The sequence below is a fragment of the Caretta caretta genome, chromosome 1, assembly GCF_965140235.1.
Source record: "Caretta caretta isolate rCarCar2 chromosome 1, rCarCar1.hap1, whole genome shotgun sequence".
NCBI classification, from domain to species: domain Eukaryota; kingdom Metazoa; phylum Chordata; order Testudines; family Cheloniidae; genus Caretta; species Caretta caretta.
In genome coordinates this window covers 196,951,136-196,977,931 of record NC_134206.1, presented here as the reverse complement: position 1 = coordinate 196,977,931, position 26,796 = coordinate 196,951,136, and positions in this window count along the sequence as shown.

The following is a 26,796-nucleotide window of genomic DNA, read 5'->3' as shown; positions in this document are numbered from 1 at the left end:
AAGGAAAAGTTATTGTCTTTTGTCTGTCTCCCTTCTGTGACGCGTCAGTCTTACTGCTGTGCTGCTTCATTTTATTCTGCTGTGAAATATGCTTAGGTTTTCCCAGGACTACAAAGTGCCGGCCATTTGTTCTGGCATTTACTTAGTGTAGCCATATGCTGCAGAAACCTGAACGTTCTGTTATTCACAGATGATATGGAAATGTATTGGGCTCTCTTCAAGGAGACTTGGCTGGTGTCCACTTTGGGCTGTTTTAACGTTCAGGCCAGTTCAACATTGGTGATCTCAAAACTTCGGGTAAGTCAATACTGCAGTCACAGGGTGCGATTGCCGCTTGAGAGGACATACCTGAGCTAACTTTAATGTAGCTAGCCTGACTACTGGAGCAGTGAAGCCAAGGCAGCATGGGCTCAGTGCTGACTGTACAGGCCCTCCTGGAACTCTGAGTAATAACTGTGCTGCAGCTTTAAACCCTAACTAGCTCGATGACTGCTAACTCAGGGACATGTACAGGAGCTGTGATCCTCTTGTAGACGCACCCTCAGACCACTTTGGAATCAGGGGGTAAGTAAAACAGTGCAAACGCTTTCCCATTCAAATTGAAATCAACATGTGTTGATATTACAGAGGAGCTTAGGACAGATCCGTCATTGTGGCATTGGTGACCTGTGGGATGCGAAACACTCTGGCTTGTTGCTTCTCACAGCTGCAAATTGCCATTTCTACTTAGGGAAAAGGGAAGTAAGTTTCTGTCCTGTAGCACTCAACGGGTAAGTTGGAAGAAACTAAAAAAAGCCAACAAACCCTTTATATGGGTCTTGATCCTAGAATGAAAACCTGTGACTGCCAGGATGGTGCATAATATACATATATTTTAGTCAAACAAGTTATTGGGCTCGATTCAGCCTGAGATATACAAGAGGTCAGACTAGATGATCTAATGGTCTCTTCTGGCCTTAAAATGTACAAATCTGTAATATCCTTTCAAACAATGCTGTGTCTGTGTAGGACTTCAGGACCAAGACTCTTTTTCGTTCATACTCCTCATAGTTTGGGCCTCACACAGTTTTCCCATACACTACAGGAGATTGAGTACCAAACTGTGCTTTTGCATGTACACGCCCAGATTCTCCAAAGGAACAGAGCAGAGCGTGGTGTGTGTGAGAGCTGCCAGCTAATGATTACACTATTAGAGTAGACAAGAAACTGCCTGCAGGTTACTGGCATCCGGTTCTTCCTTCTCCTTGATTCATAGCTCAACAATCTGGGCTTCAGAATTCTAGACTTTTTCCTGGATATGTGGCCAAAGATGCTCTCTGGGAAGCAGTGCCACAGTGAAATAAGGAAAGGGCAAACTAAATATTGCTGTTAGCCTTCACTTTAAATGTAAATCAAACCTGATCCAGGAAAGTTTGGCCAAGTTCCTCTGACTTGTTTTCCTTGCTTCTTTTTGTTCCTCAGCTCTGTGTACAAGTGGAAGTGTCAGCGTGCCTCAAACAAGGCTGTTAGAGTATTTCTGACCCAGTTTTGCAGATCCAGGACATTCAGATCTATTTGGAGAAGGCTCAAAGAAACAATCACATGACTGGCCACGTGTCTGAATTGAGCTGTCTCAAATCTCAGAGGATCATTTGTTAACTGAAACCTGCTCTCTTGCTGAAATCGCATTTTTCCCTTGGTTCCCTTTCTGTATAGACAAACTATTGGAATATTTATTGGAACCAGCAAATTCCCCATTCAGGTTTTAAAGTCAGAGCAGAATACCCTGTTTCTTCTCCCAAATGCTTCAATCATCCTGAGTGAACTCAGTGAAAGTGACAGTTGACGTATCTTTAGAGAAGCCTTTGTATAAAATGCATTCTGCTCCCAATCACATGCTGAAGGGTATAGCAACATAACAAATTGCAAAGGAAACCATTTGAGGTGCTAGAGAGGCTCTAATAGGCTGGATGCAAAAAATAAATAAATAAATAAAAAACAACGCCCTCTGAGGATGAAGATCAGGTGACGGCAGCGGTGATGGGGTAATGGAGCAAAGATCAAGTGTGAAATCCTGACCTTTCTTATGGAAGACTTCAGGAGCTTCTAAGCCCCTTCCTTCTGTGCATGAGGGCATTGTACCAACCCGACTGACCCTTGAGGATGGTGCTGCTTGCATGGAAAGAGATGTAGAGAGAGGCTGAGAACAAGAGCTGATTTTTGAGTCAATGAAGTCAGTTCATAGCTGCTGAAGGGAGGTGGAGAGTTTATGTAAATGAGTTCTCCTGCTGCCCCCCTCCCTCAATGGCTAGCTCTTACTCTTGTCTCTCTGTCCTTCACAGAAGAGTCGTCGGAGACTGCAGTAGACAGTAGATATGAAAAATCGGGACAGGGGTTGGGGGGTAACAGGTGCCTATATAAGATAAAATCCCAAATATTGGGACTGTCCCTATAAAATCGGAACATCTGGTCACCCTAGACTACAACCTTGGGCCTACATTAACTCTCCATAACACTGCTGTGGGGATGGGACCAGAGGAGACTGTGAATGAGTGTGTGGGGAAGAAATGATTGCCTGTAAATTGGGAGCCTCAGGGAATCAAAGAACTGTGCAGTTGACTGATTGTCCTGGGGGATTCCTCAACCTCCAAGAAGCTTTGTCCTCCTGGGCAGAGGAGCTTTGTTGTGGAGTCCCTCAGCTGCCCTCTTCTCTGCTTCCCCCATGCTGTCAGAGAGAGGGAAGAGCTATAGATTCCATCGCGTGGATTAGAAGCAGCGCTCAACAGCTGTCTGGCTGTTGCTGTGGAGATCATTCTTCCTTTCAGACTTAACTTCCAGTGGCTGCAAAGCTCAGTTGCACCATGGAAATCATGGCAGCTCAGTACAGCAGAGAGAGACTGGCTCACGGGTTGGCCCGCAAATGCAATTTCAAGAGAGCCCACTGCAGTCACTTGGGGTGCTGTGGATCAAGAAGTCGGAAAATAAGAATACCCATCTTAAAATATTGCAGGTATATGATAAACCACCAAAAACTGTTCTACCTGGGGAAAGTCCCAAAGTGTAAGGAGGAAATGACACAAATATGGGGACAACAGTAATCATGCTAGCAATACCCTGTGGTTTGGGTTATGGTGGAAATAAGGGCACATATAAGGTGTCCTTTATAGATAGAAAGAGGGAGGTAGGGACCTAATCTATAGGCTTGAGCTGTGTATCTGTATCCCCAAATTCCTCTTAGATTTGACTTTTATATTGTTTGTATTTCAGTAGCACCTAGGAACTGCAGTCAGGAACCCCACCCCAGCACTGAAAAACCAGTGCCAATTTCCATCACTGTAGCATCTAAGTCTGTGAGAGGCACTGCGGCCTTGTAGGCTTGGGGAAGGAAGTTACATAATCCTTGTTTAATTAGAACTCCTCAGCCCACCTTCCTGGGGGTTGCACTTGCTCACTAGACTCACACAACTGGAGATATGCAGAGGCCACCTCCGAGAAAAAGAGGTTACTCACCAGTAGCTATATTTCTTCAGGAGTGTTGCTAATCCTTATTCATGCTAGCCCCTCCTTTCATTATGTCTGCTCCAAATATTTAGTGCAACGTCAGGGCATTCCCCCAAAGACCCTGCTTTCCAAATATTTCTCAGAGATCTGTGGTCTTTGGGAGGCATCACACAAGTATACATACAGTGAGGTAACACCTTCAAAGAACTGCCTTTACTGAGGAGCAACCTTTGTTTGCTGAACCTTTGACGCACATTTTGAACCCAGAACATTTCTTTTTACCTGTTGAAAAAGTTCTAGAGCCTTTTATATTAATACAAAAGCAGAGTTTTCTGCACACCTGTCCTTCCTGAGGAAATGTAATTAGCACAATACTACAAGAAAGGTTAGTCTCATGCTATTTCTAACCCAACCCAATATGTGCTGGGATCTCTCAATGAAATCAGTTCTCATGAGATTTCGAGCAGAATTTCCACACCGAAGGGACTCAGATGAATCCATAGAAAAGTTGAACCTTGTGAGCTTCTTCCATCACTGGTTGATATCTGAATCTGGAGCAGAGTAATTGAGTCACTAGAGCACACACCATTAATGAACAGGATTTCTGATCAGAAACCTCCCCCCACCCCCCGCCATGCAAATGTATCTGGAATATCTGATTTGCATGAACTTTCAAACATAGATAATAAGTGGTGGAATAAAGTTGTTTAGAAACATGTTCAGACGTCTAATGCCAGTGTATAATATTTGGTTGTTCCCATACTGCAGTTAAATTTGGATTTTTTTTAAGCCTGACATAAAACACAAGGCTCTACATTTAGAGAGGCTAAAATTAAGGCATGTGTAACCTTGTGGTCTTGAGAATCAAGATATTCTATTTGCAGACTCTTCATGCTACAGAGCTAGGAGTCTGCCTGAGCAAAAAAACAAAACTAAAAGAGTAACTCCTGACATTTTCCCAAGTTAAAGGTCAAATAAACTTGGCTCAATACTATTAAGAATAAATGTGTATTAAAAATCAAAAACTTGCCATGAAGCTGAAATGGTAACATTTTACCTGAGCAGAAACAAATCCTAATTTATTTTTAATAACATGATATGGATATAATTAAATGATCTTAGTGTGTTTTATTAAAATAGATCAGATCAGAGATGGATATGGAGACATTTGTCTATCTATCTAAATAGATAATTCACTGCAAGTGGATGTATTTCCAAGAAGGAGAGAAGGTGAAAACAGAAGTGGAGTGAAACTAAAAATATTAGATCCACTCTGGGATTATATATTGGGTAACATAAACCGTCTGGACTCCATCTCTAATCAAAATACATCTTTGCTGTCGGGTGAATCTGGTACATAAACACAGAATTCAGACATTAATTCTCCAGTTAAAGTAGTAGAAAAAAATTAATAAAACTTAACAATTGAATAAAACAGCTATAAATCCTCTTTTCTGCATATTGGTTTCTGCATATTGGTACTGCTGGCCATTTAGTGGCTTCCTGTTTTCCTCTGTTGCATATAGTAATACAATATATAGTGAGGGATATTATAGTGATTTAGTGAAAGGGTACTTCAGGGGAACAGGAAACTTGGACGGCCAGTGTTGCACTTCCATAACAGGCATTACTGCCTGATAATTAACCTAGCTGTTTGTTTAGCATCCTCAAAATATTTCATTACTGATGCAGTCAATTATCTTCTGGTAATAGCTTCTACAGAAGGTAGAATTGCTTAATTAAAATTATTTAGACCAAGGAGGCAATCTGATTGGGTAACCAATAGTGGAAAGGAGTAGATTAATCTCTGAGCTACATGCCTCATCCGAAGATTATATTTAGCATTTCAAAATGCCAAATTCAGCTTTTTTCCCCCCAACAAAAATAACACTGATAATTATACAATAAATACTCACCCACACACCTCCTTACATTTCCATCCACAATAACATCTTTGTGCAAGACATCTGCAGTGGAAGGAGGAGGAAGTCATATGTGGAGGCTTGAACGCTGAGTAGAAATGGGTCCACTGCATAGAAGAAAATATATTGAAAAGAAAGGGAAGATTATTTCTAGAGAGATGCACTCACACTTAGACAGGTGCACGTTAAGTATCTGCTCAAAAATCATAGAATCATAGAATATCAGGGTTGGAAGGGACCCCTGAAGGTCATCTAGTCCAACCCCCTGCTCGAAGCAGGACCAATTCCCAGTTAAATCATCCCAGCCAGGGCTTTGTCAAGCCTGACCTTAAAAACCTCCAAGGAAGGAGATTCCACCACCTCCCTAGGTAACGCATTCCAGTGTTTCACCACCCTCTTAGTGAAAAAGTTTTTCCTAATATCCAATCTAAACCTCCCCCACTGCAACTTGAGACCATTACTCCTCGTTCTGTCATCTGCTACCATTGAGAACAGTCTAGAGCCATCCTCTTTGGAACCCCCTTTCAGGTAGTTGAAAGCAGCTATCAAATCCCCCCTCATTCTTCTCTTCTGCAGGCTAAACAATCCCAGCTCCCTCAGCCTCTCCTCATAAGTCATGTGTTCTAGACCCCTAATAATTTTTGTTGCCCTTCGCTGGACTCTCTCCAATTTATCCACATCCTTCTTGTAGTGTGGGGCCCAAAACTGGACACAGTACTCCAGATGAGGCCTCACCAATGTCGAATAGAGGGGAACGATCACGTCCCTCGATCTGCTCGCTATGCCCCTACTTATACATCCCAAAATGCCATTGGCCTTCTTGGCAACAAGGGCACACTGCTGACTCATATCCAGCTTCTCGTCCACTGTCACCCCTGGGTCCTTTTCCGCAGAACTGCTGCCTAGCCATTCGGTCCCTAGTCTGTAGCGGTGCATTGGATTCTTCCATCCTAAGTGCAGGACCCTGCACTTATCCTTATTGAACCTCATCAGATTTCTTTTGGCCCAATCCTCCAATTTGTCTAGGTCCTTCTGTATCCTATCCCTCCCCTCCAGTGTATCTACCACTCCTCCCAGTTTAGTATCATCCGCAAATTTGCTGAGAGTGCAATCCACACCATCCTCCAGATCATTTATGAAGATATTGAACAAAACCGGCCCCAGGACCGGCCCTTGGGGCACTCCACTTGATACCGGCTGCCAACTAGACATGGAGCCATTGATCACTACCCGTTGAGCCCGACAATCTAGCCAGCTTTCTACCCACCTTATAGTGCATTCATCCAGCCCATACTTCCTTGACTTGCTGACAAGAATACTGTGGGAGACCGTGTCAAAAGCTTTGCTAAAGTCAAGAAACAATACATCCACTGCTTTCCCTTCATCCACAGAACCAGTAATCTCATCATAAAAGGTGATTAGATTAGTCAGGCATGACCTTCCCTTGGTGAATCCATGCTGGCTGTTCCTGATCACTTTCCTCTCATGCAAGTGCTTCAGGATTGATTCTTTGAGGACCTGCTCCATGATTTTTCCAGGGACTGAGGTGAGGCTGACTGGCCTGTAGTTCCCTGGATCCTCCTTCTTCCCTTTTTTAAAGATTGGCACTACATTAGCCTTTTTCCAGTCATCCGGGACTTCCCCCGTTCGCCACGAGTTTTCAAAGATAATGGCCAATGGCTCTGCAATCACAGCCGCCAATTCCTTCAGCACTCTCGGATGCAACTCGTCCGGCCCCATGGACTTGTGCACGTCCAGCTTTTCTAAATAGTCCCTAACCACCTCTTTCTCCACAGAGGGCTGGCCATCTCTTCCCCATTTTGTGATGCCCAGCGCAGCAGTCTGGGAGCTGACCTTGTTAGTGAAAACAGAGGCAAAAAAAGCATTGAGTACATTAGCTTTTTCCACATCCTCTGTCACTAGGTTGCCTCCCTCATTCAGTAAGGGGCCCACACTTTCCTTGGCTTTCTTCTTGTTGCCAACATACCTGAAAAAAACCCTTCTTGTTACTCTTGACATCTCTCGCTAGCTGCAGCTCCAGGTGCGATTTGGCCCTCCTGATTTCATTCCTACATGCCCGAGCAATATTTTTATACTCTTCCCTGGTCATATGTCCAACCTTCCACTTCTTGTAAGCTTCTTTTTTATGTTTAAGATTGTTGACTTTCCCTGAGAGAATGAATTCCATTCCCTACTTGATAAATTTTCATCACACAGCCTTCCTTTTAGTTGTAGTTAGGTCATCAGAGAAATAGGGATGGACCTCAGTTTGAAAATTTGGTCTAGATCTGACTTTCTTCAAAGTTTGGGGCCATTTGGATTGGGGTTTTGTGGGGCTCCTCTCATGTTACGGTAATGTTCATAGATGAAGGGTAACATTTTGAAAAATGCATATGTGTGATTTAGGAGCTTCAGTCCCATTTTCAAAAGTGGCTTAGGCTCCTAAGTCTCATTGACAGTCAATGGGCAACTACGTGCCAGATTTTCAAAGTTATTTAGGCATCTTAAGTGTAGATAAAAGCCTATGGGATTTTCAAAAGCACCTAAGCAGGTTAGGTGCTTAACTCCCTAACCTGCTTTAGGTACTTTTGAAAGTCTCACTAGGGCCTTGTCTATACTACGGGGGTAAGTTGACCTAAGTTAAGCAACTCCAGCTACATGAATAACATAGATTAGGTCAACTTTCTGCCATGTCTACATCACGTTGGGTCAGCAGGAGACACTCTCCCATCGACTTACCTTACGCTTCTCGTTCTGATGGTGTACCGGAGTTGACAGGAGAGCGATCTGCGGTCGATTTAGCGGGTCTTCACTAGACCCACTAAATCGAGCCCTGGTGCATCGATCGCTGCAGCATCAATCCCTGGTAAGAGAAGCCTAAGGCATGTCTACAATCTACATCTTAAGGTGCCTAAATACTTTTGAAAATCTGCCCCTATTTTACTCTTGAAAAGGATGCTAAGTCACATAAGCCTTTTTTAAAAGTTTACCTAAACTGAATAAGATGCTCTCAGGAGAAAGAAAATTGATTTCTTGAGTGAGAGGGTCTGGTAGTTTGAGCACAGAACCAGAAACTAATGGAGTGAAATCCTGCTGCTAACAAAATCAGTATTGATGCTCCCATTGATTACAATGGAGGCCAGGACTACACCCATGATTTCTAATACTGTCCTTGATGTGCTAGGGCCTTGGACAAGTCACTAAGGTCCAAATTCTTGCCCTGCCTTTCATTCCCTCTAAACCATGTAAGGTACAGGAGATTTTAGCCTAAAACATCTTTGTTTCTGTTTCCTCAAATAGCATATCAGAGTATTTACAACTGTTTTCACTTCTGGTAACCTCTATTTCTTGGAGGATAGGTCCATCAATGGCTATTAGCCAAGAAGGTCAGAGATGCATGCAACCCTATGCTCTGAGTGTCCCTAGCCTCTGTTTGCCAGCAGCTGGGAGAGGATAACAGGGGATAGATCATTTGATGATTGCCTGCTCTGGTCATTCCCTCTGAAGCACCTGGCATTGGCCACAGTAAGAAGACAGAATACTGGGCTAGATGGATCATTGGTCTGAGCCAGTATGGCTGTTCTTATGTCAAACAGAATACAAGAGGAATAGTATTGACGTCAGTCAGGTGCTCTTATTGTACTGTTTCACATAATAGAAGAACAAGTGAACAGCTAATTAAACTAAAAGACAACACTGCTTTACTCAACATGTAGTTCACCTGTGAAACTCACATCCCCAAGATATTAGCAAGACAAAGAGCTTAGGAGGGTTCAATAAAGAACTAAGTATTTATAGATTTCAGAGGGGTAGCCATGTTAGTCTGTATCAGTAAAAACAATGAGGAGTCCTTGTGGCACCTTAGAGACTAACAAATTTATTTTGGCATAAGCTTTTGTGGGATATAACCCACTTCATCAGAAAAGTATTTATATAAACAGTAAGAATAATCCAGTGATAGTAGCTAGGATAAATTATAATAGAAAAAGTCATTTCTAGAGACAAGACATGTTGCTAACTGTCATGATTTTATTGTGGGACTTGTAACATGTGATGTTTTAAAACAGGCCCCAGCTGCTAGAATTATGTGAGGATCTCTGCGTTCATTTTTCAGAAAAAGTAGCTTCTAGCCCTCATGGTTGCAAAGCTTGCAAATGTAACATGAGTGCATGCATAAAGCTCAGAAAACAGAATATTAAAATATTTTTTTTAAATGTTATGGTTTTTAAGCCAGTCTTATGACATTTTGAATGTTAGGGGAGATGCCAATACCTCCCAAGCCAAACACTAACTGCATGGGGTTAGGGGAAAAAATCCTGTCAGCTTATTTGTGTAATTGCCAATTGGCCCTGATTCGGTTTTGTATCAACTTCAAGGTTCAGGTAGTCACCTACAAACTACTAAATGGGACTGGCACAAGTGCAAGATCTCCATCCTTCATTGCAGCTAGCAGAGCCTGAGGAAGGTGAAGGAAGGGTCTTTCCAACCGCACACCCAAAGCCTCCTGCAGTGATCTGGCAAAAGCATATCCTACCCATCTTCAAGTCATGTTGAATACTGCATGAAAGCATTTCCAAATTAGTGGAGCATAAGAAAAACTTGCTCAAGGTTAGATGATGACAGGATACTTACTCCAGGTTAGGTGATGACAATTAAACCAAAAGACTAGGATGGAAAACGGCCGGTCTGTTCTAGGTAGACGTCCTTTACTTTTTCTTTTACTCCATGTGCAATATCTAGAAACTACAGTGAGAGGGACTTTAGAAATGCTGATTGACAAATGTGATTACATTAGACTAGGGCAAGGCAGCGTTTGTTCGAAGCAGTAAAATAACACTACTTAAAAAAAAAAATCTATCTAAAACTTTAGCACTTTTATGGCTAGGCTCCAAGTTTGCTCCTGCCTTGATGTATACCAGCGGTAGGCAACCTATGGCATGCAGGCCAAAGGCGGCACACATGGTGATTTTCAGTGGCACTCACACTGCCCGGGTCCTGGCCACCAGTCCGGGGGTCTCTACATTTTAATTTAATTTTAAATGAAGCTTCTTAAACATTTTAAAAACCTTATTTACTTTACATACAACAATAGTTTAGTTATATATTATAGACTTATAGAAAGAGACCTTCTAAAAACGTTAAAATGTATTACTGGCATGCGAAACCTTAAATTAGAGTGAATAAATGAAGACTCGGCACATCACTTCTGAAAGGTTGCCAACCTCTGATATATACAGTACATTGGCAACCCCCAAGAGCACTACCAGCCTCCAAGAGCAGATAGATGCTAGTACCACGTTAAATAGGCTCTTGTCTTTCAGTGAATGATTTGCAATCAAGTGCCCTTAAATGTTTCCCGTCCCCCAATACAATCAACTCAAAATAGAAGCTCAAAAGGTGGAAAGTACAAATGGATTCAAGTATTTGTCAAATCCACAATTACTGTATGGGAAACAATAAAGGGAGAAAAAATAGAAGGCACTTCAAATCTTATTTCCTCCCAAAAGAGAATGTAATCAAGGTATAATGAGCATTGAAATTAATAAATTAAAAATAAATGTCCATAAGAGAGAGGGAAAAATGTGTTAATCAGTGGGTAATTATATTTTCAGCATTGTAAATTAATTTCCAAAATGAATCCATTTCCAGCCTATTCATGCCATTATCTATTTTCTTCCTAATTTTTAATCTAATGATTAGTGTTTCTGAATTCAATATGTAATAATAACTTTTTTTAAAACCTCTGTGTATTTATTAAAAGATAAAAAGGGGGGTGTCAAGTGCATATTGATGATATTTTGTCCTCTTCTATCCATGAAGAAAAGAGCAGAAATGTCCTTTTGTAATAAAGCTGTCTTTTTAGTTTGTATGTTTATTTTTTTGCTTGAGCTTTGTGGCATTAGTCATCTTTTCGCTTATGGAAGTAATCCTCAGTTGTCTTCCTAAATGCCACTAAACTGCATTCTTCGGCAAAACTAATCTCTTCCAACTGCTCCATTTCCCCCCTCAATCCCAAATATTGTGAGGATTGGAGGATGCTCAAAAATTTTTTTTTCCTATCCAATCTGGTCTTATCCTATTTCATGTTGCTTGTGGCTTCAGCACCTGCTCCTCCTCCCCTGAAGTAAATGACAACTTTGCCACTAATTTTGGGAGTAGGATTGTACCTTAGGGCCTGATCCTTTAAAGACATAAGTGACTTTGTGCATATGAATTAGAGTAATTGAATTTCACTTCCACAAAATTGTGCATGGTGCTTAATCTTTGTGGGCTAGAGGCATAAGCTTGTAAGCCATTTTAGCCTGGGAACTATCAATATCTTGGCACTATTTGCCTACTATAGAGTGCTGTGTGCATTTGTGGCTTTGTATAAATAATTGATAAGAAGAAGCAGTCTTAGATAATGTTTCAGACCCTTGTAACATTGGGATCTCTACTTGCTAGGGCTGCTAGAGAGCCTCTCTCAGGCCTTCCTTAGTTTCTACTCTATTTTCTGCCTAAAAGGCAACATGTGGCACTCACCTGTGGGCAGACGTTCGATTTCCTGGATGTGAGGGGGAAGAAAAAACAGCCAGTGATGGCAGTGAGGCTCTTCTGTTACTGCCCTAGCCTGGTACTAGATTGATTCTATGTTGCCTCGAGGGATATTTATATTTCTAGTTATAAGTCTTCTACAGCTCAAAACCTTTTCCTATTAAGTCCATACAAACAGGACATATTTTAACCCTGTGTTTCCCAGATTTTCTCCAGGTGGCTAGGAATAAAATCTTACAGTTATGAGGAAAGTCTGATCTCTCCCCTATCCTGTCCTCACAGTTGGCAAAATCAGTTTCAGGTAGCAGTGTTCATTGCAGCCAATAGTCATGTAATGAATGAGGAAGGAAGCACAAGCACCATCGAATGGTGAAACAGCTGGGGATTTGTAACCAATAATGAAATATCACAGGCAAAGGATCTTTTCAGTGAGGCAGACTGACAGCGGCATCTTTGAAGAAGCCAATTTGGATCTCAGGGATTGTTCAACTGGGTTTATGGGAGGGAAGGGAAGGCAAACAACTTTTACTGGACCTCTCTCATCTGTCTAATTGGTATTCAGAGAGCCACCCATGCAGCTTGTGCATATTGCTGTTGCCTTTGGAGAAAGGAATCCTTGTTTCAGCTTAGGGGTTGCTCAGAAGGGGGAATAAATATGGTAGATAAAGGCAGGGCCAGACTAATGCATAGGCAACCTCGGTACGTGCCTAGAGCCCAAATTTCGGGGGAGGAGGGGTACTTGTTGTTGGAGGGTTTTTGTTTGTTTGTCTTTACCAATGCGGATTTACATGCAAACTGAAAGATGTTCACTTGAGTGAGCTGCGTTGCGATCTGACACATAGATTGCAACACCACTCAAGTAAGTGAACTTTTTTTCTGTTCGCACACCGATCCACACCAGTGGAAGAGTGGGCAGAGATAATCCTCACACATAACTGAGACTTATTTTTGCCATTTCCAACAAAGCCAAAGAGAGTAAAGGTCAGTGGATAAAGAAATTGCTTTCTTCTCCAACAAGGCAGGGGCCCAGAAGTGTAGGTTTGCCCAATATGTTAATCTGGTCCTGGTTAAAAAAGGGAATTAGGGAAATTACTGCTTAACCAGAAAGCCATGTAAAGAGGAACCCATATTTTGAAGCCAGTGATCTCTCCTTCTGCTGAGTTATAAACATGTGCCATCTAACTGCAAAATCACGTTTACTCTTTGAAATTAGAAACATAGTTATATATTTCTTGTACATTTCTCTCTGTGTAGGTAATATGCTAAACCTTAGTGAAAATCTACATTTTAAAAATATTTTGAAAATAAATACAGAGTAAAGGCTTGTTTTAGGTGTTGGACATGCCAGCTCTCCAGGGCTTAGCCAAGAACACAAGTAATGAGAGCCATTTTTCTGCTAAGATCTGCTAATGATACATGTACACAATTTACTCCCAGGTGTTTCTCAGTTCTGTTTGAATTGAGGACTAAACTAGATTGCAAAAGATGTCCAGCTGTAGCATAGCAAATCTTGTAGCATGCTGGTTGTGTGTGCAGGGTAACAATAAAGGAAAATTGAGACAGAGAGAGCTTTATAATTTCCCTATAATTGACCTGCTGTCGGCTTGCAAACTGCAAATCGAGTTGCTGCCTATAAGGAAAGAGTGTTCAGACAATCCCTGTAGAAGGACAATTGATAAACTGCCTGACTCAAGGCTGAGTAACCACAGTCCCATTGATTACAGGCAGAAAGCTGGTTTATAGCCTAAAAGTAGGCATGTGTTCCTTGTTCTCCAAATTTCCAGAGGATTCAGATCCTGGGTTCCAATTTGAGGCTGTCTTTAATTTTTAGTTGCTCTTCAGTCTACTCTTTGTTTTATATCTTTTAATGACAGTTTCAAGGTTTATAAAGCTTCAACTATTTAATACTCCAATTTTCAGCTACGTTATTTGAAAGAGTTACAAATTTGGGGAAGAATAATGAAAGACGACTTGCCAAATTCTGAATTTACATCTGAGTTACATGGCTATTCTCACTGGCAGTCATGGGTCCTAGGCAAGTCGTATCCCAAAATTAATCTTTTAAATGATAAAGTGGATTAGAGTCTAATGGTAATTCAAGCTTTCAGAGACTGATTCTGAAGAGATTATAATTCGTCTCAGTAGATATAGTACTATATTTGATACTGATCATATTTTTATGGCAGAGGTCACCAAAAGGCACTATTACACATAGTCTTATAAGTTCTTTTTCTTATCATGTGAGAAAGTTTTTAGTTCTGGAAGAAATGCTGTGGTGGTGTTTTTCTAATACAGTTTCTTCGAGGGTACTGTTGCAAGTGGCAAGGGAGTTTGCTATCTGCTTTATTCTCTCTAACTAGAGTCAATTCTTGAGTTGTTCCCTGGGAACTGGACTTTGTTGAATGGGCTGAGATCCCTGAAAGAGGGGCTTGCCTGCTTGCTGTTTGTGACCACCTCTGTTACAGGCCTAGTGGATATGTGTAAATAAGCAGGTTACATTAAAAACGTACCAGACTCTGTAGTCACGACTTCTGCTTTAATGGGAGCCTATCTGCTACCTCTTGGCAAAGGGGTGGTGGTATTATGTATCATTTCAGTCAGTGAAGTAAATATTATGATATCGGACTGAAATCGCATTGACTCAAAATTGTCATATCTGCCTCTAAAGAGACAAGGTAGGTGAGGTAATATCTTTTATTGGGCCAACTTCTGTCTGTGAGAGAGACCACCATAAGTTGGTCCAATAAAATATGTTACCTCATCCACATTGTCTCTCCAATATCCTGGGAGTGACATGGCTACAAGAACACTGAATATTTACCTCTGTTTGAGTATAGCTTGCCTCTTGCTTTGCTTTGTAAAAAGTCTTTGCAAAAAGCTATTTTGAGGGGCATAGGGTGGGGTAGGTAATCATGCTGACTGATGTGTGTTCCGTTCAGGGCATGACTCACTTTATTTAAAAGCATTCATTGGCATTGACGCCCTGAAGCCTCTTCGTTTTTGAATTCAGAGACATGACATTAAAGTATCTTACTTTAAAATATTGATATAGGAAGTAATAATAACCCATTTAAATTGTATCTCGCTTCATCAAAGCTCCCTGTTGACCAGTGGAAAAGGAATGTATTCACATAAGGTTTTTTTTAATAACTACAAAGATATTCACATTACAAATTGCTTAATCTATAAAAAAGCAGTTAATTTTTAATGGGTTGATAAAAGCCTTTCAAAGTTCACCCATATTTCCATGTTGGAGGCAAATTTAAAGAGAAACAATTGTTTTATTAAGTAGTTGCTGTTATGACTCCATAGTAGTGACTGAAAGAATAGTTGCAGTGTAAGCTGGATCTTGACCCCATTTTTCCACTTACACTTTCTGAAAATATTTCTTTGTCTGAAATTCGTTAGAGTCAGAAAAGTCATCCAAGTTGTTGTTTACTGCTGCTTACTATAGTAGCACGTGGGTCCATTTGTAGTAGGCCAGTGGGTGGGTAATCTGCAGCCCGCGGGCCACATGCAGCCCATCAGGGTAAACTGATTGCGGGCCATGAGACATTTTGCTCATGACTGTCCGCAGGCACGGCCCCCCAAAGCTCTTAGCGGCTGGGAATGCAGAAGAGATCAGTGAGGGGGATGATTTAGTTGGTGTTGGTCCTGCTTTGGGCAGGGGGTTGGATTAGATGAACTCCCGAGTTCTCTTCCAACCCTAATCTTCTATGATTCTATTATTCTATGAATAGAAGTCAGGATTTTTTATTGGGAAAATTCAAAGAAAATATTTCATTTTGGGTTGGTTCAACCCAGATAAAAATATTTTGATTTTTGAACTGATCCAAAACATTTTCAAATCAGTTCAACAAAACTTTAAATTGCATTTCGTTTTCAGTGCAGTGCCTTATGGGTCTTGCAGTTCAGGCCCACATTCTCTCTTATGGGTGGGTTCTGTGAAGGACTACATCTTCCATAATGTAATTTTACTTGCCCTGTGAGTGAGCTGTGTGGTGCATCATGGAAGTCCTATGATTCTTGGGATTATTATGGGAAACTGGCGGCGTCAGGCTTCTGAACGACAACTCCAACAATATTCAGCTGCAGAATATACCAAGACAAATGTTGCAGTTCTTAAGGTCCGTGGACCAGAGCCCTGTGATGTTCCAGCCAATTTTCTGATAAGAGCAACACAAAACCTGACCTTATCACAGGTGTTCTCAAGGTGTTGTCGAAAGGTCAAACTCTGGTCCAGTGTAACGCCAAGATACTTTGGATTAGCCTCGTGGCTGACAGTCTCACCACGGAATTGTACATCAAGTTTGGTATTAGCTGTTTTATTGTTCAGATGGAAAGCAGTTACCGTGTGGGGTGGGGGTTGTGTGTGTGAGATAGGCCTAAATTTCCAGCATTGGAAATAATCAGCAATTGTGCTAAGATCTCGTATTAGGGTGCAACTGGTGTATGAGGCTTGTATGCTGCAATGTTATCTTTTTAGATGAATTTCCTTGACTCCATCGCTGGTATATCCGCGGTGTATAGATTTAAAAGTATTGGGGCCAGGAAAGAGCCCTGAGGGATGCCCGAGTTAAGAGTTCTTGGTTTACTGATCTGGCCATTAAGTGTACCTTAAAGTGTACCCCAGTCACTGCTGCCAAGAGGCAGATCGTTCGCCGACAGTGAATGGCGCGGGAGAACTTGAGGAAGAAGCCTTGTCTCCAGATAGCGTCATATGCCGAGGACAGATCAACAAGGGTGATCTCTGTCTTCAACTTACATTGGAATCCTGCCTCAATGCGGCCGGTAAGTGAAGCTACTTGGTCACAGCAGTTCCTCTTCTGGCGAAATCCTGGCTATTTGCATCCGAGAGCAATGAAATCCTCTGAGGAACTCTTAGTGCTTAGGCAGCAATCTTCCCTGCATTACCCTGTGAATGAGTATTAATGTTGTCCTGAAGGGATCTTTAAGGATAGTTCATAATTTGCATTAAATGATAGAATATATCATGTTGTACTTGCCTTCTGGAGAGTTTGATGGAGTCTTTCCATTCTCCCTATATTTTACTGTCTGATTCTTCCTGTATTTTATTATTATTATTGTTTCATTAATACTGATGTAGGATTTTGTGCTCTGTTATCCTTTTACTCTGATTTGTGGAGGTAACCTCTCAACATAATTAAAGCAACTGTAAATCAACATTATTAACCTCCTCAAATTCGCTTGGCACATTCACTCTTTGATGAAGCGCTGTAGTACTTATAATAGCCTGGCTTCGTATGCTGGAAGGTCGTTTTAATGTTTTCTCACAACAGATGAACTACTTATTGAACTCCTACTTACTCTGAGTTTGTGAGTATTTCTGATGTTTGCCTCTGTGTTACCTAATTAAAAGAAGGTAAACGCTCAGTCCTGGGCCTCTCAGCTCAACTGCCAAACGCACGTCCAGTTAATAAAAATTTGTGTGACATGGACACTTATCCCATGAGAAGTGGACTGAGATCACTAAAATCCTATGCTGGATTTGAACCTAAGGGGGGAAGGTTCTGTGTAATCAATTACCAGTCTCTTGTTCCACCCCATTCTTTTCTCATTGTATTAAATGTTCTAAAATATCATTGCACCATTAGTAATGGATTGGTTTTCAGAGATGCAGGTGCAGGGAACTCACTAAGGCCCTGATTCAGGAAAGCATCTCTTCAGGACAGCACTTGGACACATGCATAAATCCCACTGAAACATGTGCTTAAAGTTAATGTTTAATTTTAACATTTAACAATAATGATGTTTTGGAAGATTGAATGAAATGAGGAAAAATATGGGGTGGATCGGAAGACTGGTAATTGATTATACAGATCCTTCCACCCTCTAAGTCAGTTCAGCTGCATTCTGAATCTGAATTCTGGGCAAAGACACCTGTTCAACTGAGTTTTTGAAGGTTGAATGTGTGCTTCCTAGATGATGGGGTGGAAAGGAGTTTTTGTAGGTGGCTGGCTGGTGGTGCTTCTGTTGACTTAATCATTTAATGCTGCTGAGATATAATTTTATTGTTAGTGGTGTGCTGGGGCACCAAGAGCCTTTTTATCTAGTACTTAAATCTAAAAATAAATATATTCAGTCCTGAATTGAGATGGACTCAAGATACTGCTTACGTTGTTCCCTGACGTGGAGGCCACAGTCACTGGGAGTTAGATGGTTAAGTACATGCATAGCACATTGAAAGTGCACCTCTGAAGGATATGGAGCAGGGAACTAGCAATGTCCTTACTCACTTAAGGTTGTCACCTTCTGGACAAAAATATTCCCCTCTGACCAGAGACTAATAAAGCCTGAAAGCAAAATCAATTTTATACTCCCTGTTATTGTGTTAGACAGAGGATTGAAAATTTGCTTTTGCAATTGATTTGTTTTCCATTGCAAAACTAATTACTTCCAATGCAGTTCTTTCCCCACCTGCCTCCAGAGGGGAAACTGTATTGGCTGTGGTAACTTTTGTTCATTGTTCGGGCAGCCGCATCAATACTACTGTTTCTTCCTTGTTTGAGCTGGGTCTAAGAGATTCAAAGCGTTAGCAGAGAGTACTCCAGTATTAGCAATGCCCCTGAATGCCTTACTACTCCCAGGCACACAGTGTTCAGCAAAGCCACACACAGTGACACTGTTGTAGGCAAAACGAGCCCATTGCTGTACGGCTGAACAACTTGTGCCTTGAAGTGTAGTTGTTAGTGAATTCTGACTTCATCAAGACTGATGAATCACAGATGCTGATTCAAGGAGTTGAATTTCCTAGAGATTTTGAATCTTAAATGCAGTGACATGTAAAGGGGCTTTTTTTAAAAAAAAAATCATCAAAATGCAGAATATTTTCCCTCTTTTATTAATTTCCTTAGCCAAAAAATAAAATAAAAAATCATGTCATGGGAACTGGGCGGATGTGCCAGGAAACCTTATTACCTAGGTCTGTCAAGTTGGACTACCTCTACACAATGCTTGTTAACCTCCTCTGTGGGGAAGAGAACCAGAAGATCAGTGAAGTAGTGAATCTTATGGCCCACCTCATCCTGAGACGTATACTTGTCTGCTCATTTACACTGCTGCATGGGAGCCTCCATAGAAAAGGGCTTCGTTGCGCATGTAACCCACTGTTGAGTGCATCTTACAGGTCCCCTTCAGTGGCTGGTCTGCAGAGGATATGAATCGTTTGCAGCCCTAGCTGGAGAGCCTTGGTTCTTTAGCTCAGGCTGTGGCAGCTCCTGGTTTTTAAGCTCTGGAGTGGCCCCTGTTCAGTTACTGCTGTTCTGGCTAGGATGCTAGTGGTTACACATGCATGCTGCGTCCTCCCAAAGTCTGCAGTCACCCCCCATGCATTATGCAAGTACACCAGATCTTCTGCCAGAGAATTCTCCGCAGGAGCAAGACCTGTGCCTTACTGAATATGAAAGATGCAAGATTGACAGATCTGGAGAATAAAATTTGATTTCCCACACAATTAAGAGTAGCAGGGGCAGTACAAGTTTTCCTTTGCATTGCTCTGAGAGTATTTAAGCCTCCATATACTCCACAGCAAGCTGATCCTTGATTTATGCCGCTAGGCTTCTGGATTCTGCAACAGACTGGGAATTCTGGAGCAGTTTCCTTTACAATAAAAAGTATTGGGTTTTAATAAATTAAATTTGAAACTCCATAACACAGTCAAAAAGAAAAGGAGTACTTGTGGCACCTTAGAGACTAACCAATTTATTTGAGCATGAGCTTTCGTGAGCTACAGCTCACATCCGATGAAGTGAGCTGTAGCTCACGAAAGCTTATGCTCAAATAAATTGGTTAGTCTCTAAGGTGCCACAAGTACTCCTTTTCTTTTTGCAAATACAGACTAACACGGCTGTTACTCTGAAACATAACACAGTCAGTGCACGTGCTGCCCTGTGTTACTTATTTTGTTGTTAAATTCAGTTTATTTTGCAGTATCCTCTATTTTCAGCTTGCAAGATGCCAAAAATGTTTGTACTGTCAACAAGTAACTGCTTCACGAAAGTTCTCGGGGGCGAAACTGAAAGCATTCCGGCACCTGGAGAGGCATAATAGGCTGTTTTTCCTGAAGAAGAGAGAATATAGAACAGGGATGAAGTAACAGGTAAGGAAGGGGATAAACAGGAATGTTAAATTTTGCAGAGGTTGTGACATTCTATACCTTGGGGAGCATGCTGTCACTCCCATATTCCTCATTTTCATATAATCGTGATCTTACCTTACAAGGCATGCTTTATATGTATCAGGGGAAAGATTATGATCTGCTGAAAGTCATTTCTCTATCATAGAATCATAGACTATCAGGGTTGGAAGGGACCTCAGGAGGTCATCTAGTCCAACCCCCTGCTCAAAGCAGGACCAATCCCCAATTTTTGCCCCAGTTCCCTAAATGGCCCCCTCAAGGATTGAACTCACAACCCTGGGTTTAGCAGGCCAATGCTCAAACCACTGAGCTATCCCTCCCCCCCAATTATGAGAATTGTGGAGTATGGTTGTCACTAAAACATGCTGTAAATTGGGGGAATCAGTCAGATATTAGGTCCCCAGAGGCAACAGCAAGGAAAGTAACCAATGCCTGGGCAGGGTGTGAAACAGCCTATCAACAGCCATTGTCCAGCAAGGGAGTTACAATGCAATGACTCACCTGCATGAGGCCCTGCCAGGGGAATTGCTCAGCCTTGCTGGAAGAGACTCAGCAATGCCTCACAGACATGCCTGGACTTGTGTTCTACAACCACATGGACTGAGAGTATAAAACAGACAGAGTGGATACATACTATGCCCTTCTCCTGCCCCCCACCTATGCTGCAAGCAAGTAAGACACTGAGAAGATGACAAGACTCCAACAGAGGAGATTGGCCTAGGTTTAAGGAACAAACCTGTATACTAAGGACTGCAATATCCAGTGGGGTGAGAAAAACTGCTTAATCTAGTTGCTGCCCAGTCTAATAGGGTTGAGAGTTTAGACTGTGTGCTTACAGTTTATTTTATTTCGGTAACCACTCTGACTTGTCATGCTTTGATTTATAATCACTGAAAATCTATCTTTATAGTTAATAAATCGTTTGTTTATTCTACCTGAAGCAGTGCGTTTGGTTTGAAGTGTGTCAGAGACTCCCTTTGGGATAACAAGCCTGGTACATATCAATTTCTTTGTTAAATTGACAAACTTATACAAGCTTGCAGCATCCAGTGGGCATAACTGGACACTGCAAGACGGAGGTTCCTAGGGTTGTGTCTGGGACTGGAGATATTGTCGAGTGTTATTCGCTTGCAAGTAGCTGGGAACAGCTTACATGCCAGAGGCGTTGCATAAACAGCCCAGGAGCGGGGGTTCTCACAGCAGAGCAGGGTAAGGCTGGTTCGCAGAGTCAAGGATTGGAGAGACCTAGCAGATCACCGGTCCAGATAACACCAGAGGGGAACGTCACAGAGGTTGCTTAAGATTCACCAATGGGGATGGTGTTAGCTGATCCAGTAGTAATGGCCCTTGACATCCTTATTGGTCTGTTTGTGGCCTACATATATTAGAGAATCCACTTATAGTCCACAGATGGTTTCTTCTGGAGGATATGAAGCCATCCATTATTCTCATAGACTATAATATCCTAAGGATCTCCCAGTGCTTCTCTCTCTCTGCAATGTCCAGAATTGACTTGGACAACCATCACTGGTCCCTTCAGCCTGATAAGTTTAAAAAAAGTTCCCTATTCCCAAGCTGAGGCAGTTCTTTCCATTTCAGAGAAATGTTTATGTATCCTGAGTCAACTGGAGACCTCACCATCACCTTTTAGCTTAAACTCAGGATCAATCAGTGCCTTCTAATCCAGCTTTCTTTTTAACCAACCGCTTTAAATAGCAATTTACAGGTAAAGATGCCTTTTTGTCACTTCTACCAACTTTGGTTCTTCACAACTTTTACAAATGTAGCACCATTTAAAAATACTTTAGAACTACAGGGCACGACATAACAGCATCTCTTGGAATTCCTTGGCTTTTCCTCTAAGTATCTGAGTATCCTCTAAGACAGAGGTGGGCAAACTACGGTCCTTGGCCACATCCAGCCTGTGGGACCGTCCTGCCCGCCCTTGAGCTCCCAGCTGGGGAGGCTAGCCCCCGGCCCCTCCCCTGCCTTCCTCCCTCCCCCGCAGCTTCCAGTCCTGCTGCTCTGAGCGGCATGGTAAGGGGGCGGGGCGGGGGGGTTGGATGGGTTGGGGTTCTGAGGGGGATGGGAAATGGGAGTGGGTGGATAGGGGGCGGGGGCCAGGCTGTTGGGGAGGCACAGCCTTCCCTACCCGGCCCTCCATACAGTTTCGTACCCCAATGTGGCCCTCAGGCCAAAAATTTTGCCCATCCCAGCTCTAAGAGATACCAAGCACCCACCACTCCCACTGCAGTCAAAGTTTAATTGAGAGCCATCAGAACCTCTCATAAAATGTTCAGTAACTCATAAGATTGGGCCTTAAATTAAATCAGCATCAGATTAGCTGGGAGATCTTTTTTTGTTTCCTTGGTTTGTGAGACTATTTCAGTGTTTCACAGTCTCCTCACTCAATGTGTTAATCAGGAAACCAGAACATGGAATTATCTCTAAATTCCTATCTGGATAAATGACTTACATGATGACCATTTTATTTATCTCTAGCGATAAGCTTGCTTAACACAGTGTTGTTTTGGTCATAGGTGCAGCTGGAGGATATAAGACTTCATTTGTCTCTTGGTTAAATGTTATAAAATTTGCATGGATCCTGACTAATGACCCAAGCATTCTGTGTTTCCATACCTATGGAATTTATCATATAATTGCGCTCTAGAATCTAAGCCTTCATTTTTAAAAATCTAACCCTTACTGTTCTGAAGAAATCGTGAAAATGTGAACTGTGATATAGCATTACCTTCCTTAGTCTACAGACAGCTGGAAACAAAAATCTCGGAGAGGTGTACACTATCCCTTTAATCTCAACCAGTTGTTATGTCTGAAACATGGCAAAAACAGAACTCTAATGTTTCTTCCTCCCACTACAATGTTTCTCAATCCTTCTGAATGACAACACTATTATCCTGCCTGGAATTTAGGCTCATGACCTAGGTATAGTTCTTGATTTGGACTTTTTGCTAGGTCCTTACATCCAGGCCATAACTAAGCGTATGTCTACACTATGAAATTAGGTCGATATTATAGAAGTCAATTTTTAGAAATCAATTTTATACAGTCAATTGTGTATGTCCACACTAAGCGCATTAAGTCAGCAGAGTGCGTCCTCACTACCGCGGCGAGCATCGACTTACTGAGCGGTGCACTGTGGGTAGTTATCCCACAGTTCCCGCAGTCTCCGCCATCCATTGGAATTCTGATTAAGCACCCGATGCCTGATGGGGCAAAAACATTGTCATGGGTGGTTTTGGGTACATGTTGCCAGTTGCCCTTCCCTCCGTGAAAGCAACGGCAGACAATCGTTTCGCACCTTTTTTCCGTGCAGATGCCGTACCACGGCAAGCGTGCAGCCCTTTCAGCTCAGCTCTCCGACACCGCCGCTGTTGTGTCCTGGGTGCTGCTGGCAGGAGATGGTACAGTAGGACTGCTAATCATCGTCATACACCGCTTCCGCTGCAACTCTGCTCTGCTGCTATTGTCTCAATAGCAAATTTCTCCATGTTGTCTGTCATGGGCTCCCAGGTACATGTGTTCTTTCTCGGGAAAGGTGCACGGTGCTAACCGTCGTCCTCCACCGCTTCCGCTGCAACTCTGCTCTCCTGTTCTCATGAATCCACCTTGCAGATCCTCTCGTCGTTCTCTATAAATATCTATTCTCGTGGCATCCGTCATCAGCCACCGCTTCTGCTGCAACTCTGCTGTCCTGCAGACGCCATACCATGGCAAGCGTGGAGCCCACTCAGATCAGTGTGGCAGTTATGACCATTGTAAACACCTTGCGCATTATCCTGCAGTATGTGCAGAACCAGAACCTGCAAAAGTAGGCGAGGAGGCGACAACAGCTCGGTGACGAGAGTGATGAGGACATGGACACAGACTTCTCTCAAAGCATGGGCCCCGGCAATTTGGACATCCTGGTGGCAATAGGGCAGGCTCATGCCATGGAATGCTGATTCTGGGCCCGGGAAACAAGCACAGACTGGTGGGACTGCATACTGTTGCAGGGCTGGGATGATTCCCAGTGGCTGCGAAACTTTCGCATGCGTAAGGGCACTTTCATGGAACTTTGTGACTTGCTTTCCTCAGCCCTGAAGCGCAAGAATACCAATATGAGAGCAGCCCTCACAGTTCACAAGCGAGTGGTGATAGCCCTCTGGAAGCTTGCAATGCCAGACAGCTACCGGTCAGTGAGGAATCAATTTGGAGTTGGCAAATGGGGGCTGCTGTGATCCAAGTAGACAACGCAATCACTGAGCTGCTGCTATCAAGTGTAGCGACTCTGGGAAATGTGCAGGTCATAGTGAATGGCTTTGCTGCAATGGGATTCCCTAACTGTGGTGGGGCGATAGACGGAACACATATCCCTATCTTGGGACCAGACCACCTTGGCAGCCAGTACAAAAACCGCACGGGGTACTTTTCAATGGTGCTGCAAACACTGGTGGATCACAAGGGGTATTTCACCGACATCAGCGTGGGATGGCCGGGAAAGGTACATGACGCTCGCATCTTCAGGAACTCTGGTCTGTTTGAACAGCTGCAGGAAGGGACTCACTTCCCAGACCAGAAAATAACTGTTGGGGATGTTTGAAATGCCTATAGTTATCCTTGGGGACCCAGCCTACCGCTTAATGCCATGGCTCATGAAGCCATACCAGCACCCTGGACAGTAGTAAGGAGCTGTTCAACTATAGGTTGAACAAGTGCAGAAAGGTGGTAGAATGTGCATTTGGATGTTTAAAAGCGTGCTGGTGCAGTTTACTGACTCGGTTACAGCTCAGCGAAACCGATATTCCCATTGTTATTGCTGCTTGCTGTGTGCTCCACAATATCTGAGAGTAAGGGGGAGATGTTTATGGCAGGGTGGGTGGGTGAGGCAAATCACCTGGCCACTGATTATGCACAGCCAGACTCCAGGGCGATTAGAAGAGCACAGCAGGGCGTGCTGTGCATCAGAGACTGGCCAGGCTATGGTGTGACAGTTCTGTTTGTTTCTCCTTGATGAAAATCCGCCCCCTTGGTTCACTCTACTTTCCGGTAAGCCAACCGCCCTCCTCGCTTCGATCACAGCTTGCAGAGGCAATAAAGTCATTGTTGTTTCAAAATCATGCATTCTTTATTAATTCATCACACAAATAGGGGGATAACTGCCAAGGTAGCCCTGGAGGGGAGCGGGAGGAGGGAAGCACCGGGTGGGGTGGTGGATGAGGGGAGGAGGGAAGGACAAGGCCACACTGCACTTCAAAACTTATTGAATGCCAGCCTTCTGTTGCTTGGGCAGACCTCTGGGGTGGAGTGGTTGGGTGCCTGGAGGCCCACCCCCCTCCCCGTGTTCTTGGGCATCTGGGTGAGGAGGCTATGGAACTTGGGGAAGAGGGTGGGCAGTTACACAGTGGCTTCAGTGGTGGTCTGTGCTCCTGCTGCCTTTCCTGCAGCTCCACCATACGCTAGAGCATATCAGTTTGATCCTCCAGTAGCCTCAGCATTGCATCCTGCCTCCTCTTATCATGCTGCCACCACCTCTCTTCTTGCTCATTCCTCCTGTCCTCGCATTCATTTTCTGCTTTCCTGGACTCTGCCATTGTCTGCCTCCATGCATTCTGCTGAGCTCTTTCAGTGTGGGAGGACTGCATGAGCTCAGAGAACATTTTCATTGTGAGTGTGTTTTTTTCACCTTCTTATCTGCGCTAGCCTCTGGGACAGAGATGATAGGGGGAGATTTGAATCATTTGCAGCTGCAGGAGGAAAAAAGGGAGAGCAGTATTTAAAAAGACACATTTTAGAGAACAATGGGTAGACTCTTTCACGGTGAACCAAGCTGTTAACATTACATAGCACATGTGTTTTCGGTATAAGGTCACATTTTGCCTCTTACCATTGAGGGCCTGCTGGTTTAGTTTGAGAGATCACACACGCAGGGCCGGGCAACAGAATTTGGCTTGCAGGCAGCCATGGTAAGGCACAGTCTTTCGGCTTCTTCAACCTTCATAACATGTGGGAATGGTTTAAAACAGCAGTGCCCTCCTTTCCCGTACCAAGCATCTGTTGGGTTGGCCATTTAAAAGGAGGGGCTGCAGTTTTCGGGTTAACGTGCAGCACAAACCCAACTAAACTCCCTCCCCCCCCAATTCTCTGGGATGATCACTCTCCTGAGGCTAACACAGAGAGGTGAAGAACGGATGTTGCTTGAATGCCAGCAAACACCGGGACCATATGCTGCCATGCTTTATTATGCAATGATTCTAGACTACGTGCTACGGGCCTGGCGTGGTAAAGTATCCTACCATGGAGGACAGAATAAGGCTGCCGTCTCCAGAAACCTTTTGCAAAGTCTTTGGGAGTACCTCCAGGAGAGCTTCATGGAGATGTCCCTGGAGGATTCCTGCTCCATCCCCAGACACGTTAACAGACTTTTCCAGTCGCTGTACTGGCCGCGAATGCATCCCAAGTCTTCAGGGAAAATTAATAATTAAACACGCTTACTTTTAAACCATGTGTTATATTTACAAAGGTACACTCCCCAGAGGTGCCTTCTCTGGCTTCATGGTCTGGGAGCCCGCCTTGGGAGGGTTGGGAGGGTACTGGCTCCAGGGTGATAAACAGTTTCTGGCTGTCAGGGAGAACAGTTTCTCCGCTTGCCTGTTGTGCGCTATCCTCCTCCTTATCATCATCTTCCTTATTCCCAAAATC